Raw genomic sequence first — 27,701 nt, 5'->3', positions numbered from 1 at the left:
ACATCTTAACTGCTTTTGTATCTGCTCATTTAATTCACCTGGACGGAAATACTTCGGAATAAAATGTGACCTTAGCTATATGTGCTGTAGCCTATAGATTCTTTTACTCTCCTACCAGAGTGTGAGGAGAGTGTATTTTACTTAGAAATACTACCTCAGTGTTTGGCAACATAGGAATTCCTGTGGATTGTTTGGAAGTCAGAAATTTGTAGAACTATAGAAGATATTAAAGCCTTAGAAATTAGAAATAAACATTTTCTTTTTCTGAATGAAGGAGAAAACTGAGCTCCTCAGGAGTAAAAATGGCTTGATACAATTAAGCTTGATACAGTCATACAATTAATGACGAAGCCAGGACCTCAATTCAAGTCTCCCTATATTAAATTCAACATTTTTTTCACTATAACTTGCTGTGATTATTTTAGCTTGATATTGAAAAATGAATTGGAATTGAAGAATGAAAAATGAAAACCAATGCTAGTTAACAAAAGACAAGATAATACCCTCAGGGAATGTGGAGGTGATGCATACTGAATTACTTGGGAAAAATGGAACTAATAACCAGTATATAGAGACAGGTCACCAGGTTAAAAAATCAGTCAGAGATCTTAAAAATGCAAGGTATTTGGTGACCAATAGCATTTGAAGTTATAAAAATCAGATAAAGATATTTTATATCTTTATAAAGATAAAGATAATTTATGTGCTCATATCACAGCACATAAATTGATTGCTCCAGGGATCCAGCACCTCCTTCTCTATCTCCTTCCCTCTCCCTTATGAAGTAATTTCTTGGCCCTTAAAACTGTTTTCACGATTTATTCAAAATTTTGCTGCCAGAGTCCCGTCCCATTTGGCAGAAGGAACGGAACAAAGCCCCCAACAGCTCCACTGCTTTCTACAAAGGACTTGACTCCCACTGTCTCTTTATTTCTTGGCTTTGGGCAATGACAGATTACAGAATCAAATGTTGCACAGAAGTGTTGATAACAACTTAGAAAGATGACCGTTGCTTGCTTGCTTGTTCTGTTAGGTTTCTTTTTTCCACTGGAAAGTTTACTGTGTATGTTTCCAGGCTTTAAAGAAAGATTCTGAGTTTTATCTTCACAGGTATCTGATTCTCTCTGGCAGGAGTACAACTAGTAATGCTCCAGAAAACCAGATTAATATTTCTGTCTGAATAAGACTAACTTATTTTGTAAGATGCTAGTGCCTTGCAGTTACTCTAAGAACTCACTTGGCAACTCTTTTGTACTTGAACCTGGTCTGGAAATAAAAATCTCGTTTTGACAGTCTTGTAAATAATTGTCTGTATACGTAAGAAGTCAAGCTAAGGGGAGAGTGCTTTCTAGCTGGGAGGGCACATTTATACTTGGGGACAGAATTTCTGGGTTTCAGTGCAGACTTAGCTGCTTGCCAACTGGGTCGCCTTAAGCAAGTCACTCCTTAGCTTCACTGTCCTCACCTATAAAATGAGATAATGAGAATCAAACAGGAAGATGTGAGTTGAAAACTTTTCCAAAAACTGTATAGCTCTATGCAAATGGGAGTTATCATTACTACCATCTGAAGAATGTGGGAGGATTAGAGAACAGTTGTGCCACAAACAGCCAGACTGATGAAAAATGTCAAGTTCAATTTGTCTTCAAATGATTGTGTATTGAATTATCTCCGCTCTGTAATATTGCTATTTGCACTTGTGATGAAGAGTTAGTATTGCTTTTTATCGGGACATTCATCCTAATTGACTGTGGTCTGGGTCGGGTTGTGGAAACTACATAAATAGTGACGTTTACTGAAACAGAGTTACCAGTGTTGAGAGAGGTACCCAAGAAGAAGGCACTTTTTAAAGAATTTTGTGCAGTATTATTAACTTAAAATTCTGTGGAGAACTTTGAAACTAAAGTGAAAGAATACTGAGTAGGACTCATGAGACCTGCGTTCGAGTTTTGCCTCTGACTAATCCTGAATAACAAGGCTGATGCTGCTGATATTGACTATGCTGTTGATGATGAAGATGACAGTAGTAATAACAATAACTGTTTTTTACTGTAAACATTTTAATCAAAATAATACATGCAGAAAACTACATAACTTTAAGTATACAGCTGAATGAATTATCAGAGTGATACACGTGTAATCACCACACAAGTCTAAAACCAGAATGTTTCCAGTATCTCTCCATCTCTACCTTTTTCCGTCACATCCCATTTTTAATCTCTACTCACTTTTTCCTCTCCAAAGGAAATAGCTTTCCTGACTTATAACCATGGGTTATTTTTGCTTGTTTCTGAATGAAAATAAATGAGTTATACAGTATGTTTTTAACAATAACTTTTTATTGAGCAGTTATTCTGGGTCAGGCACTATGGTAAATGCTTTATATACATTAAATTATTTAATTATCTCAAGTACTCTATCATGTAGATACTATAATTATCCTCATTTTACAGATAATTATCTGAGAATCAGACCAAGAATGATTCCTAGAAACCATTGCTCTTGAGCCAAGATTTAGTCTTGGCAGTCTCATTCCAAAGCCCGTGTGTTTACTGAATACTCTGTTGCCTTCATGTTTCTGTGCCTGGGTTATTTCATCTACGAAGTGAAAGGATTAGGGTAGAGTCTTATCAATTTTATTCAAACTCCATCATTTTGTAGATATTTTTAAAATTTGGTTGCAGAATACAGAATTCTTAAAGCACACTTGGAGTATTCTACACCTCTGGAGTAAATAAAAGAGGAAGTAATATCACCTGAACATATATTCATTACCATCTGGATCATTTCCCATTTAATGTCTAACTTCTACTAGTACTTTTCAAAGAATAGGCAAAGATTCAGACAGGGATTTTCTTTTTTCAAAATTAAATATGACATATTTACTAAATTAAGTATGCATTTTTAAATGAAAGAAATGCAACTTGGGGAAGATCAGGCAGTCATAGTACCAGTCCAAGGGCTCATTTTAAAACCCTGCTTTGCCAGCAATGAAAGAATAAGGTGAGTTGTCCAGTGAAGTGGTTATACCATGGAGATGCAGAGAATGTCAGAATTGGAAGAATTAGAGAGTATCTAGTCTGATAATTTCATTTTACAGATAAGGGAAGAGTGGGATAAAGAAAGATCACAAGTTTTGTAGTCAGACATATCTACATTTAAATCACTATGATTGTTACTTGCTAGATATTTGACTTTTGGCAAATTAACTCCTGTGAGGCTATTCGAAGAATGCGAATAGCACACTGTAGCTCGAGGTGCCATTGTGAAAAAATAAGCATTACTTAGAAAGAGAGAAAGGAAAAGGAAATATTTATATCATAAACAAAATGAAAAAAAAATTGATCTCATCTTTCAGTCCCTCGGGAACTTCTTTCTTAAATTTCCTGTTTTCCCTTTGTCTACAAACACACCCAACACCGTTACAATTTGTTGTCCCAATACCTTTAAAGATTCACTCAAGGGCTTCTTTTTAATTAATTATTAATATTTTAATATTAAAAAATTTTAATTGCTAAAATAACTAAAAGAGTAGTAATCTTTACTTGTTGTCCCTTGTTTCTCATCCTTTATTTATTTCTTAAGCATTCTCATTTTTACCAACTCCCTTATTTATGGGCATATCCTACACCCCTCTCCCTTATACACATAAATCAAATTTCTTAGCATTTCCATTATCAACTCTATACTCATGACTTCAGTATTTTACCCACATTTTCCATTCATTTTTTTCAAAGTATCTCAACGTGATTAAAACAAACTTTGTTATTTTGGCAGTTCCCTGCCTCTCTGGTTCTCTACTCCCATAAACATTTAAACTGATTTTATTTTCCTGTATTCCATTTCTATTCATGGCCCAACAACAATATAAATCTTGGGTATCCTTTTGGAATATCTCACATTAGCAACAAGTCAGCTACTCTGACAAGTTGTTTCTGTCATTACACAGCCCTTCCTTTCCATTATCATAGACAATATTCTAGCACAGATTGCTAGGAAGTCATTTCTAAAATGCTACAGTTTTTCACCATTTGATATGTTCTCCCTCTTTTGAGCCATCTGCATAGCTTTGGCAGAAAATAAGTCAGCTTTGACTTGCCCCCTTTCCCCTCAACTGCAAGCTCTCTAAGGAGTGCTTTTATATTGCTTAGTAAAATGACTCCAAACAGCTTCTCAAGATTGCAAACAAAATCGTTTGACCCTAATTATGTCTATTTAACTTGACTTTACATTACTCCCAGTAAGTCTTCCACTTCAGCTAAGTTGGCTTTCTTACTGTCAACATTCCTTCTTCCACACACCAGGCTCACTGGGCCTCTGGATCTTCCAGTCACATCATTTCCCCAGCTCAAAGCATCCGAAGCGTATTCATGGCTCTTTGCATCTTCCAGAGCACTTCTGCAGGTACTATTTTATTTGATCCTTCCTATATGATAAGAGGTAGGTAGATATTATTATTTTCCCCATTTCTCAGGTGAGAAACCTGAGTTTCGGAAAGGTTAACTGGCTTTCAAAAATTACATGACTCTCAATGGAACCAAAGTCTTGTGATTGCAAATATGGTGTTTATTACTTCAGAACACTGCTTATAATGCTTTCCGATGCCTGATTATCTTTTCATTTATTATTCAAGCCCAACTAAATTTTCTGTCTTCCTTAAAGTTTCCTATGGTTAGAAAAGCCCATGGAGGACTCATCCCATATTAGATGACTATGCAATAGATGCTTAATAAATATGTTCATTGTTTATCTCTTAATATTTTTGGCTTCTCTGTTAGACCATGAATCCAAAGGGCTGGAGTGGCTGCTTTTTCTTTCTTTCTTTTATTTTTTTGGCTTCTGAGTGTCTACTACAATCGTTTGATGCTCAAATTACTTTTGTTGAATGAATGACTTCTATCTTTATAGGTCAAAGTTTCCTGTGTCTAGCACAAATGAAGCAAGGTTTTTCTCTTGTCTTTATTATTATTATTAATTGCTATTTATTTGGCCGCATCGGGTCTTAGTTGCAGCACACGGGATCTTCATTGCAGCACGTGGGCTCTTCTCTAGTTGTGGCGCACGGGCTCAGTAGTTGTGGCAGGCAGGCTGTCTAGTTGTGGTGCATGGGCTCTAGAGTGTGCAGGCTCAGTAGTTGTGGTGCACAGGCTTAGTTGCCTCGCGGCATGTGAGATCTTAGTTCCCTGACCAGGGATCGAACCCACGTCCCCTGCATTGGAAGGCGGATTCTGAACCACTGGACCTCCAGGGAAGTCCCCATTCATTGCTATTTAAATAAAAATATAGTTTCAGTATTTAAAACAGCTCTCCTTTTCCCCACAGCAATTCAGTAGATAGAATTAGCAGAAGAACTTAGATTAGTTGACTCAACAACGTCCAGTGTTTCTGCTCCTAGTCTAATGCTTTTAGTTTTAATATGAGAAATACAACTTGACATTTCAATCTCACTTCAGTTCTCAGTTATTAAATCTTGTCTGAGAACAAGGTGTGGTGCTCAGTTTTCTCTGAAAATAGAGGAGATGTTGATTAGCTAAGTAAAAGTTAGTGTTATCCCACTGTGATTAACCCCACAAATCACAAACAGAAATTAATATTGGCTATCTTACGTAATCATAAATAATCTTTCCTAGCTGTCATGTTACTGTTACATTGCTAAATTATGTCTACTTGGCTTGGACCTGTCCATATGACACAATTATACATGACAAGCCAAGAACAGACAATATCAAATACATACTAACATTGCCTAGTCTTTTTGTATTCAGCAAATCTCCAGAAAAACACTAAATTGGAAATTCCTTTTTCATATGCCAAAATTGGGTTACGAATATTATATAAATCTATTTTAAATGAAGTAGAGCCACATCAAATTTTCCACATTTAAAGTATTTACTTGTAATTATCACTGACCTGCAGATTTATTCAATTATTCTGCCTCAATTATATTTCCTAAATGCCTATTCAATGCACAGATTACAAACACTCATATTTTAAAAAATATGTTATATATAATTACTTTGGATGGAGTACAGAAGTTATATTTACTGGTAGGAAATGGAACCAGCTCTCAGCCATGTTTCCTACAAGAGGTGTTTCCAAAATTGTCTCATCCCCAGATCGTTAAGTTATTTGGATGGTTGGTTTCACTTGCTGAGATTTTAATTAGTATGTCTGGGATGGGGCTTAGGCATTTACATTTTTTATAATATTCTGCAGATGATTCTTATGACTGGTAAAGTTTTTGAATTACAGTTTTAGAGAATTGTCACCACTTTTGCTCAGGATTATTTTTTTCTTGCAAGACTTTTGCAGGTTGTTTGCCTCTTGCAAGGGTCTGTCTTGCTTCAGATGTATTGGGCATAGGAAACCCTGACCTTAGAAAACAGAACAATTCGTTCATTCAACAAAAATTATTTGAATATAAAAGCACTGTTTTAGGTAATCAGAATCTGAAACAGATGCTACTTTAGCCCTTTGCCTGACTCCATATTCTTTATGGGAACCAGCAGTCTATTGAGATGAAAAAAATTTTTTAATTATTAACTATAATTAAGAAGCAATAATTCTCCAATTAAACAAGGATTCTTTAGTATATATTTAGGAAAATGTCTGTATTAGATCCATCAAGTAATGCCACCATTGGTAAAAAGTAGTTCCTGCTATCTAAGGGCTTACCATAAAATAAACACCTGTGTAAGACTAGACAGATAAGGCAAGAATGCAAAAGGATATAATTAAAAACTAACTTTAATAAAAGTGACACAAGATTTTAAGAAAGGAGAATTCAGAGCCAAATTAAATGATCAAGAGAAGCTGCATGAAGAAAATGTTATTAAGGGTAGGCAATGAATGATGAGTAGAAATTTGTTAGGTAGAAATGAAAAAGGATGGTGCTCTATAACAGAAAAAAGAGCTTAAGCAAATATTCTGAGGCTGGAAAACACTGTATATTTGGGAAACATTACATAGTTTAGCTTGTTTCAAGGTTATGATATAAGAACAACATAGAATGAGTGGGAGGTCAATGAACCAAGTCACCAACTGTTGGATAGATATTGAAATCCCCATAATACAGAGCTGGTGGTAAAGAGAAAGGTGATAAAATATTCAGTGAAGGAGAGGGAGCAACCTGGATGATGATAGGCATCAGCAATAAGGAAGGGTTATCACATATCAGAGTCTGATAGCATGTACTTGGAAGTAACCAGAACTTTTTTTGGAAGTTGGAAGTGGCAATAAAAGGCAGAGAGAATATCTACCTCATCCCTGGGGGTGGAAGAAAAAACCATCAACTGAGGGATATGCAAGGTACAGTGAATCTGATGATGAAGAGAGCTGGTGGAGAAGAGGTTGAGAATATTGGGTTTATTAATGATGACAAACCGTGAGTTCCAGGGGGCACAGTGCAAGATGTTGACAAGATGTGGAAGCTTGAGTTAGACTAAAGGATATAAAGATCTAAATTGGGAGATAAGTCTAGTTGATGCACACGGAGTGGTGATATTGAGTTAAACCAGAATGTAGGGCATGGTGATGTTCAACCTAGTCATGTCATAGGGGATGTAGATAATCAGTTGTATTACCTATTTAACACTCACAAGAATTCTATCAGATACATATTTTTAGTATAAATATACAGATGAAGAAAATTAAAAACAAAGTAATAACTGGTATAAGACCTTGTACCAAGCAGTGGAGTCTTATTTGAAAGTGGGTTTTCTGATTCAGATACTTTTTCTTCCCTCTTCCTTCCCCTTCTCCCCCTCTCTCCTCCTTCAAATCATGATCCTTTCAGAGGAGATCAAGAAAGTACCATGATGAAGGAAAGAAGTAGAAATGAGATGATGCATTCTTTTAAAAAACACAGGAGGTTGTTTCAGGAAGAAGTTGATCAACAGAGTAAAATGTTTCAGCCAGATCAAGAATAATGAAGACAAAGGAAAAACCTTTCCATTTAACTATGATGTGTTTTATTAGACTAGATTAGATCAGATATAGCAGGATTGTATAACCCTTACAGACTGCAGAGTGCTCTCTATATGATATCCTCTTATGTAAATAACAGGCTTGTGAAGAAGATATTTCTCTATCTTGCTTGAGGAAACTCAGATTCATAGAATAACTACAGCTAGAAAGTGGTAGAGCAAGGCTTCCAAACATGTCTTCTGAATTCAAGTCCTGTTCCCTTTCCAAAATCCCTGAAAATAAAAACAAATAAAGAAAAATCTTTCAAGATTTCAGTTATACTAGCAGATCTAATGCCTGCAGAATCCCATGTAATATTGGGTTGGCCAAAAACTTAGTCGGGGTTTTTTCCATAAGATGGCTCTAGTAATGCTTAGTTGTCTTTAACTTCATTCGAAACGATTTTGTTAGATTGTATTGTGACAGCTGTCATATCAGCATGCATTTAAAAAAAAACATCAAAATTGGTGAATTTTTGTGTAGCCATTTTAATATTGAAGATGCAAGAAAAAAGCAACATTTTTATTATACTTTTTATTTTACTTATTATTTTAAGTAATATTATATTACTTTATTACTTCAAGAAAAGTAAAAATGCAACTGAAACGCAAAAAAAGATTTGTGCAGTGTATGGAGAAGGTGCTGTGACTGATCAAACGTATCAAAAGTGGTTCGTTAAGTTTCATGCTGGAACTTTCTCACTGGCCGATGCTCCAAGGTCAGGTAGACCAGCTGAAGTTGATAGTGATCAAATTGAGACATTAATTGAGAACAATCAATGTTATACCACGTAGAAGGTAGCTGACATACTCAAAATATCCAAATCAAGCAATGAAAATCATTTGCACCAGCTTGGTTATATTCATTGCTTTGATGTTTGGGCTCCTCATAAGTTAAGTGAAAAAAACTTTCTTGACTGTACTTCTGCATGTGATTCTCTACTTAAAAGTAACAAAAACGTTCTGTTTTAAAACAAATTGTGATGGGCGATGAAAAGTGGATACTGTACAATAATGTGGAATGGAAGAGATCATGGGGCAAGTGAAATGAACCACCACTGACCACACCAAAGGCTGGTCTTCATCCAAAGAAGGTGATGTTATGTATAGGGTGGGACTGGAAAGGAGTCCTCTATTGTGATCTCCTTCTGGAAAACCAAACGATTAATTCCAACAAGTACTGATCCCTATTAGACCAACTGAAACAGCACTAGATGAAAAGCATCCTGAATTAGTCAACAGAAAACACGATCTTCCATCAGAATAACACAAGACTGCATGTTTCTTTGATGACAAGGCAAAAACTGTTACAGCTTGGCTGGGAAGTTCTGATTCACCAGACATTGCACCTTCGGGTTTCCATATATTTTTCTCTTTACAAATTCTCTTAATTCAAACTCACCTCAAGAAACAAGAAAAATCTCAAATAAACAATCTAACCTTACACCTAAAGCAACTAGAAAAAGAAGAACAAAGTAAACCCAAAATTAGTAGAAGGAAAGAAATCATAAAGATCAGAGCAGAAATAAATGAAATAGAAACAAAGAAAACAGCAAAGATCAATAAAACTAAACGCTGGTTCTTTGAGAAGATAAAATTGATAAACCTTTAGTCAGACTTATCAAGAAAAAAAGGGAGAGGACACAAATCAATAAAATTAGAAATGAAAAAGGAGAGATTACAACTGACACCGCAGAAATACAAAAGATCATAAGAGACTACTACAAGCAACTATATGCCAATAAAAAGGACAACCTGAAAGAAATGGAAAAATTCTTGGAAAAGTACAACCTTCCAAGACTGAACCAGGAAGAATTAGAAGATATAAACAGATCAATCACAGGTAATGAAATTGAAACTGTAATTAAAAATCTTCCAACAAACAAAAGCCCAGGACCACATTGGCTTCACAGGCGAATTCTATCAAACATTTAGAGAAAAGCTAACACCCATCCTTCTCAAACTCTTCCAAACAATTGCAGAGGGAGGAGCACTCCCAAACTCGTTCTATGAGACCACCATCACCCTGATACCAAAACCAGGCAAAGATATCACAAAAAAAGAAAATAATATACCACTATCACTGATGAACAGGGACGCAAAAATCCTCAACAAAATACTAGTAAACAGAATCCAACAACACATTAAAAGGATCATACACCATGATCAAGTGGGGTTTATCCCAGGAATGCAAAGATTCTTCAATATATGCAAAACAATCAATGTGATACACCATATTAACACATTAAAGAATAAAAACCATATGATCATCTCAATAGATGCAGAAAAAGCTTTTGACAAAATTCAACACCCATTTATGATAAAAACCCTCCAGAAAGTGGGCAGAGAGGGAACCTACCTCAACATAATAAAAGGCATATACAACAAACCCACAGCAAACATCATTATCAATGGTGAAAAACTGAAAGCATTTCCTCTAAGATCAGGAACAAGACAAGAATGTCCACTCTCACCACTATTATTCAACATAGTATTGGAAGTTTTAGCCACAGCAATCAGAGAAAAAAAGAAATAAAAGGAATACAAACTGGAAAAGAAGAAGTAAAACTGTCACTGTTTGCCAATGACATGGTAATATATATAGAAAATCCTAAAGACGCCACCAGAAAACTGCGAGGACTAATCAGTGAATTTGGTAAGGTTGCAAGATACAAAATTAATGCACAGAAATCTCTTGTATTCCTATACACTAATGATGAAAAACCTGAAAGAGAAATTAAAGAAACACTCCCATTTGCCATTGCAACAAAAAGAATAAAATACCTGGGAATCAGCCTACCTAAGGAGACAAAAGACCTGTACTCAGAAAACTATAAAACACTGATGAAAGACATCAAAGATAACATAAACAGATGGAGAGATATACCATGCTCCTGGATTGGAAGAATCAATATTGTGAAAATGACTATACTACCCAAAGCAATCTACAGATTCAATGCAATCCCTGTCAAACTACCAGTGGCATTTTTCACAGAACTAGAACAAGAAATTTTACAATTTGTATGGAAACACAAAAGACCCCAAAGAGCCAAAGCAATCTTGAGAAAGAAAAACAGAGCTGGAGGAATCAGACTCCCTGACTTCAGACTATACTACAAAGCTACAGTAATCAAGACAGTATGGTACTGGCACAAAAACAGAAATGTAGATCAATGGAACAGGACAGAAAGCCCAGAGATAAACTCACGTACATAATGGTCACCTTATCTTTGATAAAGGAGGCAAGAATATACAATGGAGAAAAGACAGCCTCTTCAATAAGTGGTGCTGGGAAAAATGGACAGCTACATGCAAAAGAATGAAACTAGAACAGACCCCAACACCATACACAAAAATAAACTCAAAATTGATTAAAGACCTCAATGTAAGGCCAGACACTATAAAACTCTTAGAGGAAAACATAGGCAGAACACTCTATGATGTAAATCACAGCAAGACCCTTTTTGACCTACATCCTAGAGTAAGGGAAATAAAAACAAATGGAGCCTAATGAAACTTCAAAGCTTTTGCACAGCAAAGGAAACCATAAACAAGACGAAAATACAACCCTCAGAATAGGAGAAAATATTTGCAAACGAAGCAACTGACAAAGGATTAATCTCCAAAATATACAAACAGCTCATGCAGCTCAATATCACAAAAACAAACAATCCATAAACTAACACAGCATTGTAAAAAATTGTAAAGCAATTATACTCCAATAAAGATGTTAAAAAAGTAAAATAAACAAGCAGCTGTGGAAATTAAAGCAGAAAAAAAAACAAACAAACAACAAAAAACAAACAACCCAGTCCCCAAATGGGCAGAAGACCTAAATAGACATTTCTCCAAAGAAGACATATAGATGGCCAACAAATGCATGAAAATATGCTCAACATCACTAATCGTAAGAGAAATGCCAATCAAAACCACAATGAGGTATCGCCTCACACCAGTCAGAATGGCCATCATCAAAAAATCTACAAACAATAAACACTGGAAAGGGTGTGGAGAAAAGGGAACCCTCCTGCCCTGTTGGTGGGAATGTAAATTGATACAGCTACTATGGAGGTTCCTTTAAAAACTAAACATAGAACTACCATATGATGCAGCAATCCCACTACTGGGCATATATTCTGAGAAAACCATAATTCAAAAAGAGACATGTACCACAATATTCATTGCAGCACCATTTACAATAGCCAGGACATGGAAGCAACATAAATGTCCATCAACAGATGACTGCATAAAGAAGTTGTGGCACATGTATACAATGGAATATTACTCGGCCATAAAAAGGAACGAAATAGAGTTATTTGTAGTGAGTTATTTGTAGTGAGGACCTAGAATCTGTCATACAGAAGGAAGTAAGTCAGAAAGAGAAAAACAAATACCATATGCTAACGCATATATATAGAATTTTAAAAAGCGGTACTGATGAACCTAGTGGCAGGGCTGGAATAAAGATGCAGACATAGAGAACAGACTTGAGGGCACGGAGTGGGGAAGGGGAAGCTGGGATGAAGTGAGAGAGTAGCATTGATGTATGTATACTACCAAATGTAAAATGGATGGCTAGTGGGAAGCTGCTGCATAGCACAGGGAGATCAGCTCGGTACTTTGTGATGACCTAGAGGGATGGGACAGGGAGGGTGGGAGGGAGACTCAAGAGGGAGGGCATATGGGGATATATGTATACATATAGCTGATTCACTTTGTTGTACAGCAGAAACTAACACAACATTGTAAAGCATTTATACTCCAATAAAGGTGTGAAAAGAAACAAAAAACAAAAAACCCCAAATTCTCTTAATGGAAAAATTCAATTGCCTGCAAGCCTGTAAAAGGCACCTGGAACAGTTCTTTGCTCAAAAAAGTAAGAAGTTTTGGGAAGATGGAATTATGAAGTTGCCTGAAAAATGGCAGAAGGTAGTGGAACGAAACGGTGAATACGTTGTTTAATAAAGTTCTTGGTGAAAATGGGCTCCAACGTTTGCTTAGAAAGGTCCCCTCTGTCATGCTGTCCAATAAAGGGGAGTGTCCAGAAGCAAAGGAGGAGTTATATACATGTTCTCTTTGATTCCTTAGAAACTTCCTGAACATATATATCCAAAATGAATCAGTGATTAGCAGCATGGAGACATGGAGCTATTTCATGTGATCTTTTAGATCGACTATATCTAGCAAGCCAGCTCTGTGGAATAGCGTAAGCTTTACATTCGAAAGTCTCTTCCAAAGCTTGTATTGCACACTTTGACTATACATAGTTGATTCTTATTATTTGTGGTAGTTATGTTCTAGAAAGTTACTGCAAACACTGATTTAGTGAATACTGAACATTACTCCTAAAAGAAATGCTCCTAAAAATATTGCTCCTAACACTAGTTAAGTTCCTCTGGTCACAATATTTCTGACAATTGATCGATACGTAATCTTGATTTATGCATGTTTCTGTTTAAAGGCACCTTATTTAATATATATTATTGATGAATAACATTGAATTCACACCCAACAGCACTCTAACTTATGATAACTCATGCCTGGGATGAGGCTATCCAGAGCACATATTTTCTTTATAATGCACATCACAGTCTCTTGCACTTAGGGAGACTATACAGCATGTCAACACTATATTTGGTGGCCTTTTCAATAGCAGAATCACCAACCAAACAAAAATGCAACAAATTTGGTACCAAATAGACTGTGAAAAAGACACTTGTTTACACTCTGAGAGCTGAAACAAGAAGGCAGAGCATCTCCTTATTCCACTGTAGCTGGGAAACATGCCAGACAGGGACTCAAATTTTTCGCTGTTCTGTATATGTATGTGAATGACAGGGAAAGCAATGTAGATATTGATTTTGGGGTTACAAATAAATGTTAGTGAGTAGGCAAATTTACAAATACACTGTGAATTATGAGAATGTGCTGTATGAGAAAATTAAAGGTCTGATACTACCCTAATCAGCCTACAGATTCAATGAAATTCCGATCAAAATTCTAATGGCATTTTTCACAGAAACAGAAACAAAAAGTAGTTGAAATTCATATGGAACCACAAAAGACTCCAAATATCCACAACGATCTTGAGAAAGAACAACAAATCTAGAGGCACCAGTTCCTCACTTCAAACTATATTACAAAGCTATAGTAGCCATGAGTATGGTACTGGCATAACAATAGGCACAACAGAATAGAATAGAGAATCAGAAATAAATCCACGCATATACACAGTCAACTAATCTTGGACAAGCGTGCCAAGAACACACAACGGAGAAAGGATATATAGGTTGGTGTGGTAAGAAGAGAGGGAGTGGGGGGACAGTCCTCAGAGATGAGTAGATATCAGAGGTGAACAGCAACTGGGCAGGTCACATGGGGCTCATTAGGGTATTTTATTCCAAGTGAGATGGTGCCATTGAAGAGTGCTGAGCAAAAAGTATTATTCTGATTGCTCTTTTGAGAAAGGACTGTAGGGGAGCAAGTGTAAAAACAGAAACGCTTTGGGAAGATTTTACAATAATCCAAGAAAGACAGTGTTGATTTAGGACAATGTGTAGGGGTGAGGGTGGTGATAACTCTTCAGATTCTGGATCTACTTAGAAGGCAGAGCCAACAAGATTTTCTGAAAGATTGGATGTGGGATATAAGAAAAGAGAAGTGTTAAGAATGGAGGGTCAAGAACAGTTTGTCTTGAGCAACTGGATGGATGGATTTGTTATTACCACAGATAATGAAGACTGTTGGAGGAGCAGGGTTTGAGGGAGAATATCAGGGGTTCATTTTGGATATATATGTTCAGGAAGTTAATTGGACATCTAAGTGGAAATTCCAAGTAGGCAGTTGGATATATAAATCTATAGATGAGTAATTCAGAGAAGAGTCATGGGCAGAAATACAAATCGGTGAGCTGTCTGTATAAATAGTAAAAGACGAGGAAAGATGAGCCTTATTTTCCCCTTTTTTGATGCTCTTCCCCAAGAACAATACTTCCAAATATAAAGATGTGACCTCTACCAAATCCCCTTTATCAAGGACTGATTTTAGACTGAGTGAGGTTAGTGGCAAGATAAGAATTAATTTCTCTCCCCCGTTTTGCAATAATGTAATATGTTCAACAAAAAGTAGTTTCAAAGTTCCTTTGAAAGGCAGAGTATACATTCTAAATGAAGAAGAATCAGGTACTTTGTTATTAAGACAGATTTAGTGATAACACTTAAAAACTTCTCATCCGTAGGCAGAAGCCCAAAGATTTTCGCTCGTTGGTTTATTGATTCATTCATTTACGAAAAACATTTGTTAAGCACCTTCTATGTGGAGTGGAATTCATAGAATTTGACGAGTGATTATATAAAAAGTGAGGTACAAGGAAGATTCTTGCAAGTCTCTTCTGAAGTATTTAGCTTGGGTGAATGGAGGTGCCATTAACCAAGACAGAAACAGCCTGGAGGAGAAGCAACTGGATTTATGTGGAAATTAGAGAGTTCATTTACATACATCTTAAAATCAAAGAAGTTATATATTCCAATGTTTGTCTATTGGGTAATTTTTGGAGCATGTTCAGAGCTCAGAGAGAATCAGGATATGAGGGGTTCCATGCCAGAAACTCAGGAATAGTTTCCTCCTTGATCTTTGCTAGACTGGATATTCTTATTCTATAGATCTCAACTTAATTGTGACTTCCTTATGACTTTCCCTCCTCCTACCTTATTCTCTTACTTTTTGTCCTGTTTTTTTCCTTCCTGGTATTATTGTTATTTGATCACATTTTGGTGGTTATTTACATATTTAATAAATTGCTCCTGTACTTTACTTTAAGTTGCAAGATGGTGATGACTATTTTGTCCCAACTAAATAACACGACTTTCTGGGATATATAAGCAATCAACAAATATATGTACCATAAATGAATAAGATATATATTTGGGAGTTTAGAGCATATTAATGACAATTGAATCCTGAGATAGTATTGAAATTGCTAAGGACAGCAAAGAAGAGGACCAATAAAATAATCTGGGGAAGCTCTAACATCAGAGTTAGAAAAGAGAAGAATCGTTATAGATTTTCGAGAACAGGAAGAGAGCAGGGTCCTGAAACCAAATGTGGAATGTATTTCAAGAACAACACCTTTTGTTTTTGCTGTTCAAAGGAAAGCAAAAGTCACACTCCAATTCTTGCTCTTTGTTTTGTAAAGAAACAAAACAAAACAAAAAATGAAAAAACCCACAAATCAAACAGAAGTAGTCTCTTATAATTTATTATTTTTGCCTTCTTCTCTATGATCAATTTTATTTATGAACTAAAGATATTGAGTATATTTTCTTGTACATTTCTAATTTTTTCTTTGCATTTGGGACTATCATTTACTTAGTTCACAATAACTGTTTTAATTTTCAAAAACCAATATCCAATATAGTTACACTATAAAGAATATATATTTGTGTAGCTTTGTATATAGGCTTGTATGTGTAAGTATGTATGAAAGAGAGCGTATGTATATGCTCATGTGTGTTCTTTTAGATTAAGTGAGGGTTTGATTCAAGAATATTTCTTGAGTTCTATGGAGGTCTACATAAGAGAGCTCTGAAAATACAAAGTACGTAGGGCCTAAATCTACTGATTAGATGATCTAAATGTCACCAGGAATGACCCATGGAGTGAATAATTTGTTTCCCTAGGAACATATGGAATCCACTGACTTCAGGAAATATTTTCAGAGTGCACACATACTTCTTCAAGACGTTAACATCCCAGGGGAGGAGGAGGAATAAAAACATGACAGGGAGTAATTTAAAATGGCAGGTACTGCAGTTTTCTTTTCCTGTGCTGGAAACCTTATATTGATATGAATGTAGATGATTTTCTTATGATTGCTATAAAAAGTTGATACTGTTCTTTCTGAAATTCTCTAAGATTTATTTTTTCCTCCTCCTTTGCGGAATTTTGTTGTTTTTGAATGGCTTAGATTGTGGGTACAAAGAAATCAAAACACTGCACATTATTTCTTATAATGTAACCACAAGAAAACGCAAATGCTGAGGCTCTGATTCACAAAAGAATATTACCTATTAGTTATGGTATGGTTCAGTGGGAAAATGGAGTCCAAAATTAAATTATATTTCACTAGACTGTAACACAATCAAACCTTGATTGTGTTATAACTGTGCATCAGTTATATTATAACTGTGTTATAACTGTGCATCAGTTATATTATTTGTGTAACACAATCAAACCTTGATTGTGTTATAACTGTGCATCAGTTATATTATTTCACTTTTTAATTTGAATTTTTCAGCATTTTTATAAGATTATAGCACCTCAGGAGACTTAAATGCTGGACTTTGACACAGACAGCCTAGTCCCAAGTCTCATTTTGCCACTAATAAGGTATGTGACTGGGAAAATTACTTAAATGCTCAGAGTTTCAACTTCCCCACTTATAAAAGAGAGACGTAATATTCCCTTGAGAGATTACTGTGACGATCAAATCACATAATTAAAATGAATAAATGTGTTTTTTCTTTCTTTACTTCCAAATGCCCAGTCTTCGATGGATGCTGCAAATGTTAGAATTGCTGGGTACATTGTCTATCAATCTTCGAGAACATAATCATCTACAAAAATCTAAGCTTGGAAAGGCAACATTTTGTAGGAAGTAATTTTCAGGTTGTCTTATATGAACTTGCTCTTCCTTTTCTGATATTAAGTTAATTATAATATAGAAAGATGGTTTGCGAGTTTAAAAACCATAGACTTCATTTGAGGACACAGATTTTTAGGACAGTGGCTTTTTTAATGATGACCCACAGTAAGAAATAATCTTATTTTGCAACCTATACTTTCATTCATATATATATAATATGTATTATACTTACATGTATATATGAAACAGTTTCATAAAATTATACATATATTTGCCATATGTGCAGCCGTCTACTCTTTTCTACTCCTGTCTAGTCTATTTCATTATTTTAAGAAATAGTGGTTATAACCTAGTAATTTGATCTTAAGATCCACTGATGGAGTGCTATCCCATTTTTTACTTCAGATATGAAGCATCTCTGTAACAGAGCCTTTGTCTGATTGTACTCCCACAAATAACATCTATATAAGTTTAAATTTCATGAGATTTTTGGCAATCACGTTATTAGTTCTCCTCTCCTCAGTCTAAAAGATAACATTATTTTTTGACGCAAACTAATCAACTACCCAAATCTTCAAGTTCCAACTTACAGCAAAACTTCAGTCACTTGCCTTCTGATGCTAGTGACATTTATAGGCCAATTCTGATGGTTGAGTTGTTGTCTAAAGGGCAAGAAGGGCCCCAGATAGGGCTGGCCTCATGGGCTTATGACCTGTGCAGGTCACACGAGGCTTTGCCCTCAGAAATGCCCTGTGTTTGGTTTAATGCCCTCTTGTGTGCATTCAGTTCTTACTACTTTTATCTTAGGACTTGTGTTTGTAAGTGGAGTTTGATGGGAAAATAGAGCATGCACATGAGCAGAGAAGATACGAGCAGTATGTATGTCCACATTCCTCCCCATCCCATTTGCCTATAGCCTTCGTGATGTCCCATCCATGCAGAATTCCACTGGATTCGCAATGTGTTGGAGTTCAGAAAGATTCAAAGCAAATACAAGACAAGCATGTTATGGAAGCTCTTGTATTATAGAAGGAAAAGGAAAGGTAGGGCAACCCATAGTTCCTTTTCCTTTCAGTCCTCCCTTACTCATGGGTAAGCCACAAATAGTGTGGGTAGAGGATGTATAAGAAGTGAAATAAAACAGTTGAATTAGTTTTGTGCAGAGCATCTTTTATGCTAACAATATCAAAATACATATGCATGTACAAGCTACAAAATAGGAATTGTGTAATTTCAATGATTCTGCAAGAGTTAGATTTTTTATATTTGCCTTTAATACTGGCATTGAACAATATAAAATTAACAGTAACACTTATGATAATAATTTAATTTCAAATTTTTCTTTACTTAGAATGGCATTAAATAGGAAATAAAAATGCCATGACAATTTAAGAGAGAAACTTCAAAAGAAAGGAAAAAGGTTTATATTTGACTAATTTTATGGAATTTTTTTCCTGCTTTATGAACAAAGGACTCCACATTGACATTTTGTGCTGAGCCCTACAAATTATGTCATTGGCTCAGGCTACATAATGTAATTTTTATATATGTAAATGTATCAGAGTTAATTAAGAGAAACCAGCAGGTAGTTTAAAAAATTATATGAATTCATCTCTTCATTCATACCTTGATTCATAATTTCCCACATTTATTGTGCTCCTATTAAGTTGTCCTAGAAACTAGAGATTCACAACAATGGATGTGACAGATCACATTGCTGCTCCCATGCATCTTAATATATGGGGACGGCAGTCATTAAAAATTGTTTGCATTGGTAATTATTTTATGACAAATGTTTTAAGGGATAAGAAGAAAAAGTTCAAAATGCTACAAAGGAAGATAATAAACTCTATCCAAACAACTAATATTAGTTTTAAGGAAAATTTTAACTTCTACTTTTCTTTATTAACAGTTTTTTACATCCCTAGTAGATGCCAGGCACTGTGTGAGGCAATAGTGATATAATGAACATTGGTCCCAAGGAGCTCCCCGTCTGTTACAAGTGTTGTTTGTTGGTTGTTAATATGTGATAATGGGTAATAATGTTATGACAGAGATAGATTCAAGGTGGAGCAAAGATGAAGTAATTATTCTTTCAGATGTCGAATGATGAGGGTGATGGGGATCAAATGTCCTCAAAGAAGCCTTCTACAAAAAAGGAAGATGGGAATAACAACTTCTGTTGAGAAATCAAGATTTTAAATAGTGGCACTTTAAATCAAATGGATCAAAGCCAGAATTAGGGAACTTTCCTATGACATGTTGCCTTTCCCTTGTCTCTAATGAGAACGTCTCCTCTGGATGTTTATATCACTTCCTATTGAAACAGAGTTTTTACTAGCTTCTGTTCTGGAAAACTCTTTGATTCCCAAGTAATTTTTCCATCAGCTCTTTAGAAGATATTTATTGTTAAGTTAGTCAATTAATATTACCCCGCTCACAAAAGTGATGGCAGTGTGCTTCATCTTGGTAGAGTTCTGTTTGTTTGATTGATTACTGCTCTTTATTGGCCAAAAGCCTCATTTTCTCCCTTAACTTTCACAATGTCTTAACATATTTCTCTCACATTTAGTCTTAATGTCTTAATGTTTAATCTCCAGGATTAAATATTTGTGTCTAAGTTTTTTTAGTATTAGATTTTAACATATTAAAGAACCCTCATAGTGAAGAACCCTACCTAAACCTTTCAGAACATTCAACAGATGAAAACTTCTCTACATTCTATTGTTTAGAGTAAGCTACAACATTCCAAGTAATGAAATATTTTCTCTCTTGAGTTATAAAGAAAACATCTCTAGTTACTCTGAGACCAGTGATAATTTTCCTGAAGAACTTGATTCTGAGGGACTCCGTATTAATTAATGGAATTTTACCTTAACTACTCTTTCATCCTTGTCTTGCATATAACATGGTGGTTTTGTATTTCACTCCCTAGTTGCACTGTCATACAATTCATGACCTCCTTTTCTTAGATTCCCTTTCCCAGAGTCCTTAAAGTCTCACATGGTCCAGTGTTGACCTGGATACCTCTTAACTGTCCTTCTATAGTTTGTTTTCTGAAAATGAATACTGTGTTCAGATTACTGCTTTATATTATCTTATTCTTACATCTGTGTTGATTTATAATTGTCTGGTTACATTACATGTTTTTGCATTATTTCCCTTCCTGTGAGTGAGACAGCCTACTTTTAAAACTTGCACAGTTTGACAGACATTTAGAAAAAAGTGCTTTAAATAAATGCATATGTGTCATGAGTGCATGAATTTGAATATTTCTAAAGCAGGTGTAAATTTAGTGGGAAGTTTTTTCCAAGAGTAATGAGAGGCGTCCAGGTAAATGAACTCATTTCCTTTTGTAATTTTAGGAAAGAAGAACAATTTTTTAAAAATCTTCAAATTCTAGGCAGTAAATGAATAGGACCTGGTAAAACCTGGAGAACCTAGTACTAGCACCTCAGAAGAGACCCCTTGCTTTAGACATTAATAGAAGTGTTATTAAAGTGTCAGTTTCCTTCCTTCATTTCTACAGTATGGGACCTTGGGTGCAAAATTCTGACACTTAAAAATTATCTAACATCAGAGAAACCTTGTGACTAAACTCATTTCTAATAGCCATGATGTATAACATAAGGATTCTAGTTCCAGCATTGAGGATTTCTTTCCTTTCATGATTTTAATGATTTATCTAGGATCACAGAATAAATAAGCTTAAATCACAAAATAAAAATTTTCAAACTCCATATTATATTCAAAAGTAAGAGCCACAAGCCAAGAACACTGCACTGTAGGTAGCTATGTTTTACCTATTGTGATCTGAGCAGACCTCTGGCTGATTGCTCTGTGTCTACTCTGGGACCACTTGCCAGTGCATTTTGAGAGGACCAAGTGAAGATGCGGAAACCACAACAGACCAAAATCAGAAGGAAGGGGGGCTGGCATCTATTCTCTTACCTTTTTACCTGATTTGTAGGAGAATGTTCAGTTTGAGAATGGAACCAACTGAATAAGGCCTTATATCTGTCCAGCTGCAGTTATCAAAAGAGACAGATTGCCCCTTCATCCAAATGTTTGAGAACAAATTATCTTACCTGAGTGAGGGTAACAAACCAGGAAATACCCAGAGTCTGACCTGTTACTGAGACATATAATATCACCACGAGTGATGTTTCCAGTGCCCAACATACTGTGAACAGCCCAAACAAAAGACTGTCATCACTAAGTAATATATTTAGGATATATTCGATGGAATCTGAGTGAAAAGTATCTGATTGTGCTGTTCTGATTATTCTAAATTTCAAAGCATGGTTGTTTCACCAAGGAGAGGAAAAAAAAACAACTAGTATCAAATTACTCAATAACTTAGATAACAGGAGGACATGCTAAGCAGAATAATTCAGCTTGGATATCATATTCATTCTTCTTCTATTCAGTTCTTAACTTAGAAATGAATTGTGTACCATAAGTTCATTTGGCCTACATTATCCTATGATAACAATATTTATGGTGGTGGTTAGGTTTCCAGGATTGGTACAAATGCCCACTTTATAAAATAAAACATATGCTTGAAGTATAAACATTTACAGAAGATGTTTTCAGTTTTTCACAATAAAATATAAGAAATGTTTAAAAATATTTCTTCATAGATTGGTGCTTGAAGAAAAGTTATTTCAATCATACGAGAAGCTAGAAAATGGCAAGTTTGCGCAGGTTTTTAGGTGGATTTATGGGCATTTTCAAGATATTTAAAGATTAACAGCATTCATATAATTTAGGCCTAATTTTATTTTTAAATTTTAACTTTCCTCTTTCCTTGGTTCCTGTAATATTCCACACACCCACACCTGTGTTATTAGTTATGACAATACAACAGAAGAAAAGAGTAGGAGAAAGAGATGATTTCTTTTTTCTGAAGAAACAGAGAGTGCAATGAGAGATATATAAGAAGGGGTAAAGTGGTCAAAGTGGTATATTTATAAATGAGGAAAATTATCTAAGATGGAATTATGTCTATTGCCACAGAAATGAAAATATGGGAATTTCACTGCAGGCAGAAATCTTCTCAGAAAAGAAGTAGATTGTGGGGAGGAGATGATGAGTCAAGCATCGGACTTACAAAGGGACAAGGCCAGGGTAGGCCAGAAGCAGATACCAGTGCCGACAAAGAAGAAAATAGAAACCAGGACCTGAACCGGAGAAAGATTGCCTGAGTATAATGAGTATAATCAAGGGTGGTTTCAAACCCAGCCAGGAAGATGAACTAGCTCAATATAGAAACCATACCCAATTATTGAGTTCTAATTAAGTGCCCGGCACTGTGTTAATTTCTTCACATGAGTTATTGTAGTTATTCCTCACAAGAACCTCAATGTGGATAGTACCATCATGAAGGCCCATATAGTAATATTATTATCCCAGTTTTATAGATAAAAAAACTATGACATAAGGAGATTAAATAACTTGTCTAAGATCATTCAGAGGGTAAATGTGAGATATGAGACTTGAACCTGGGAAGTCTGGTATTGGGTCCCTCACTGTTGTATGCAGACATCTTAAAAGAGGATTAAATGATCTAAACCTAGGACAGGGGAGTCCAGGAGCAAGACTATCCAGAGCCTTGATTGGATTCTGCTGGGGTTTACTTGCTGCTTCTGATGTCATTGGTAACCTCTATTTCCAACTATTTGGACCTCCCAAATTCCTTAAAGGTGCCAGGTAACATATATCAAATCATATAGTTCCCCATCCTAGCCACTAGGTGGTGGTTAGTGCTGTCAACTTAAAATGAGTATTTGCTAATATGAATAGGGTGAAAAAGGACAAAAGATTTGCAGTTTTCAGTGGTTAGATTAGGCACTCATTTTGCACTGAGGTGGTAAGTTACTAGTGATGAGATGGTCAATTATTTAAAAAAAAATAATGTAAAAGGGACAGATTCTCTCATTCTCTAAGTATTTACCATCTATTTTGTGTCAGACACTGAGGTAGAAGACACTGGGAACACAAAGATAAGCAGCATAAAGTAGCATGTGGGATGTAAACACCTAATTAGGGTTATGTATCAGTGTAGGGATTGGCTAGGTAGAGTTATATACCAGATATGAAATTGAAGCAAAATATCCCCAAATGAAGTACGTGCATTGTGTGTTTGTGTGTGTGTGTGCATAGTCAAGGAAAGTTTATACAAAGTTTAGGTATGAAAATACCAAGATGTAAAGACTTTGCCAACTAGGCTGTAGGATGCAGTAGCATTTATAGAACAGATTAGGGGTCTATCGAAGATACCCGTATTATCAGAGTATGAATTATGGTTTCTTTATTTTGAATGACAATGACTCAAATTTTAATCAGTTGTATCTGATCACCCCCTGACTATTGAACTATATGTGTTTGAAGATCTTGTCGACCAAACCTTATTTAAATAATGAGTAGTTCCTCACTTTGTATAAGTTAAAGACTAGAAGAACTTCTAGAAGTTCTGGTCAGATGACATAACCAGCATTATTAGACCCATTTAATAATAAACAGAATGCAGCAAATTATGTGAATATGAAATGATTGTTTTTTTGTGATATATAGCAAAGACATCAACATGGAAAACAATTTAGAATTTCAAGTTTGAATAAGCTTGATTTTCCCATCTGTCATTTTTGTGCTTCGGAAAGCCTACACTTGGGAAGCTGAGATCAGATAGAATTTTTGTTCTTAGAATGCCAGTTAGTGTTAATATTGATGTCACGTTTGTGTCTCAAGAAAACACGAGGGTTGATATTATCATCTATGTTGGCCAAAGTGAGAGAATAGAAGCGTCTGAGCTAGCTGTAGGTTCCGTATCACCAGAATGAACCCATGCCTGTTTAGCCGAACTGCCACAGGCCCATGGGAGTGGTTAGGGTAAAACTTAACCTTTTCTAAAGCTTGGATGCCTAAATTGTGATTTCTGTAATATCTGGAAGAGTCAGCTGTGAACATGGCAGTAAAGGTATTTACACTGTAGATGAAGACATAGGCCTTCTTGCTAGACCCTCTAAAAGAATGACACTAAAACCTATTTTGTAAGGTAGACCATCTAATATCACATAAAATATGTAGAATATGGAAAGTAGCAATATTCTTAATTATTAATTTAAACTACTACTGAAAATAAGCAAATTTAAATTTTCACTCTACCTCTATCAGTGTGTGTGTGTCTATAATCTTCTTGACAAAACTTGAGTGTGTGTCTCTTACTAGAAAGCACGCTATAGCAAAAACAGGGCTTCATCAATTTATACTGTAAAGGATAATCATAACCACATAGAATGATTAAGTGCCTACTTAAGTATGAAAATTAACCTGTCACTCTGAGAGTTACTCAGAATTTCTTTAAATATTAGATTTTATTTGATTCTACAATTTGAAGGCTTTTGGAGGATGTGTCATTTGAGCTATTATCTGCAATCTAGATAGATAGATTTTTGGCATAAAATGATGAGAATAAATACTTTCCAGGAAGAGAGAACACAGGATCAAAGTCACCAAGTTGTGAAAATTTAAAGTTCTCAGAAGATGCAGTAAGTCTTCCAATTTGGCTAGAACGATGAGTTATTAATTGAAAAAACTGGGAAAGTAAGATAGGAAACATAGTTTAGTAGCAAATTCTGAGGAACCTTGGATGTACAATTCATCATTTTGGGCTTTATTCTGCAGGTAATACGGACTTATTGAAAAAAATCTGAGAGCAACAATAATAACCTAAGAGAAACGATTCCAGACAGAATAGACTGGCATCTGTGTGTAAAAGAAACTCAGTCTGTTGCTACTGAAGAGAACAGGTAAGGTATCAGTATTCTACTAAGACTTCATTGGAACTCTCCCAAATATATAACAACAAAGGCAAACTTAAACATATTCCAAGGTAGACTTAGACATAGAGATTAATAAAAAATGATTACGTATTAGGCTACTAGATTAAAAACTACCTAAATTACACAATATCAACTTCAGTTTTTTACCAGATTATATTTGACGTTTTGAGTGTGTGTGTGTGTGTGTGTGTGTGTGGAATTAAAGTATATCATTGAATTAATTTTATCTTTTATTTGTTTCTCTACTAAAGACAACTGCTGTGTGAGATTTTCCATGCTGAAAGACAATTTGTTTAACATTTTCAATATATAATTATTTGACTGTTAAAGACCACATCAGAAAAACTAATTTACTCATGAAGCAGCTTATTATGCCCTCTGGTCATTCCTTTTGAAAAACTCTTATACTCAGCATCAAAAACATTTACCCATTTCAGAGAAATCAATCTCAACACACATGATTCTATACCATATTGATGGTATTAATCATATCATATGTAATACTGCTTCAGTTATTTTACCTATTTCAAAAACTTAATTTGAATCTCATTATTACTGCCTTTGCTCTTACTAAATAATAGTGCTTTAAAGCTTAAGAAAGATGACACTCAAAACAGAACCATCCTTCTTTATCTTTACTGGTCCTGTCCATAGCCTTCCTACCTACCAGTAACACCTTGCCAGTGTCAAACACTTAGAAATGCTTAATGGAGTAAAAAAAGAAGAAACCTTAAACCTTATAAGGATGTCTCTGAACTCTCTGAGGAAAGGAGATCCTAATCTAAAATTACACCACTCTTAGTTTTGAAAACTCTAAAAAGAATATTCTAGTTTGAGGGCAGGCCTGAGGTTTTGATTAGTTTGTGCTAAAGTAATTCACTACATTAACAAACAAAAGAGGAAAAGAAATATGATCATGTCAGGGGTACAGAAAAAGTATTTGATAAAGTTCAACATCCATTCCTGATAACGCACTTAAAAATTTGGAATTGAACAGAACTTCAATTTGATAAAGATTATCTGTGAAAAACTTACAGCTAACATTATGCTTAATGGTGAAATACTGAATCCTTTCTGACAAAGATAAAGATAAGAATAAGCAACAGTTGTCTGTTCTCACTAGCTCTATTCAACACTGTATTGGAGGTTATAGCCAGTGCATTCAGGCAAGAAAAAAAAAAGAAGGAATTCAAACTGGAAAGGAAGAAGTAAACTTGTCACTATTCTCAGTTGATATAATTGTCTATGTAGTAAATCTGACAGCATCTACAAAAATGCTCATAGAACTAATTAGTGAGTATGTCAAGGCTGTGGGATATACGATCAATATACAAGATCGATTGTATTTCTGTACTCTAGTGATAAACAATTAGAAATTGAAATCAAACATACCACTTAATGGAAGCAACCTGTGTCCATCAATGATGAATGGATAAAGAAAACATGGTATATATGATGAGTATTATTTAGCTGTTAAGAAGATCTTGCAATTTGTGACAACTTAAGCCTCAAAAAATTGTAAGAATTTAAAATGTACAGATATGTTCTCTGACCACAATAAAATTAAAACAGACATCAACAGCAAAAAGACCACAGGTAAATATCTAAAGAGTTGGAAATTAAGCAATGCTTCCAAATACTTACTGGGTCAAGAGGAAGTCTCACAGGAGATTTTAAAATGTATGTAGAACTGAATGAAAATGAAATATAATAAAAAATGTAGTATAGAGCTAAAGCTGTACAGAAAGGGAGATTTATAGCATTAAATAGTTATGTTAGAAAAGAGGGAAGTCCTCATCAATAATCTGAATTCTTACCCAGAAAGAGTAGAAGAAGAAGAGCCAAACAAAACCAAAGAAAGCAGAAGGAAGGACATAATAAAGAAAAGAACAGAAATCATTGACATTGAAAATAGGAAAACAAAAAAGTCAATAAAACAGAAAGCTCACTCTGAAAAATAGCAACATAATCGATAAACCTCTAGGAAGACTGGCAAAGATAGGAAGAGAGAAGATGGAAATAAACAATATCAGGAATGACATGGGAGTTATTTACTATAGAGCCTGCAGCCATTAAAGTGATAATAAGGGAATACACTCATAAATTCAAGAACTTAGAGGAAAATGACCGATTCCTTGAAAACTATAAGCTACCAAAACCTAACCAAGGTAAAGTAGACAATGTATGTAAATAATCGTGTAACCATTAAATATATTGAAGTCATAATTTACAGCTCCCAAAAAAGAAATT

The 27,701-nt window shown here is 35.1% G+C and overlaps 1 long non-coding RNA gene across 1 annotated transcript in view; it reads left to right on the top strand.

Annotated features, from left to right (window-relative positions):
* The window catches only part of LOC307195420, a 57,419-nt gene extending 31,912 nt beyond the window's left edge, over nucleotides 1–25,507 (top strand). The window contains exon 3 of the long non-coding RNA XR_013830835.1: nucleotides 25,294–25,507. This is a non-coding gene — a long non-coding RNA (uncharacterized lncRNA). The remainder of the gene's footprint in view (nucleotides 1–25,293) is intronic.
* The last annotated feature ends 2,194 nt before the right edge of the window (nucleotides 25,508–27,701 follow it).

This window comes from Stenella coeruleoalba, assembly GCF_951394435.1.
Source record: "Stenella coeruleoalba genome assembly, chromosome: 12".
Taxonomy (NCBI): Eukaryota; Metazoa; Chordata; class Mammalia; order Artiodactyla; family Delphinidae; genus Stenella; species Stenella coeruleoalba.
Note: the sequence above shows the minus strand (reverse complement) of the source record. Positions and strands in the feature narration are given on the sequence as shown.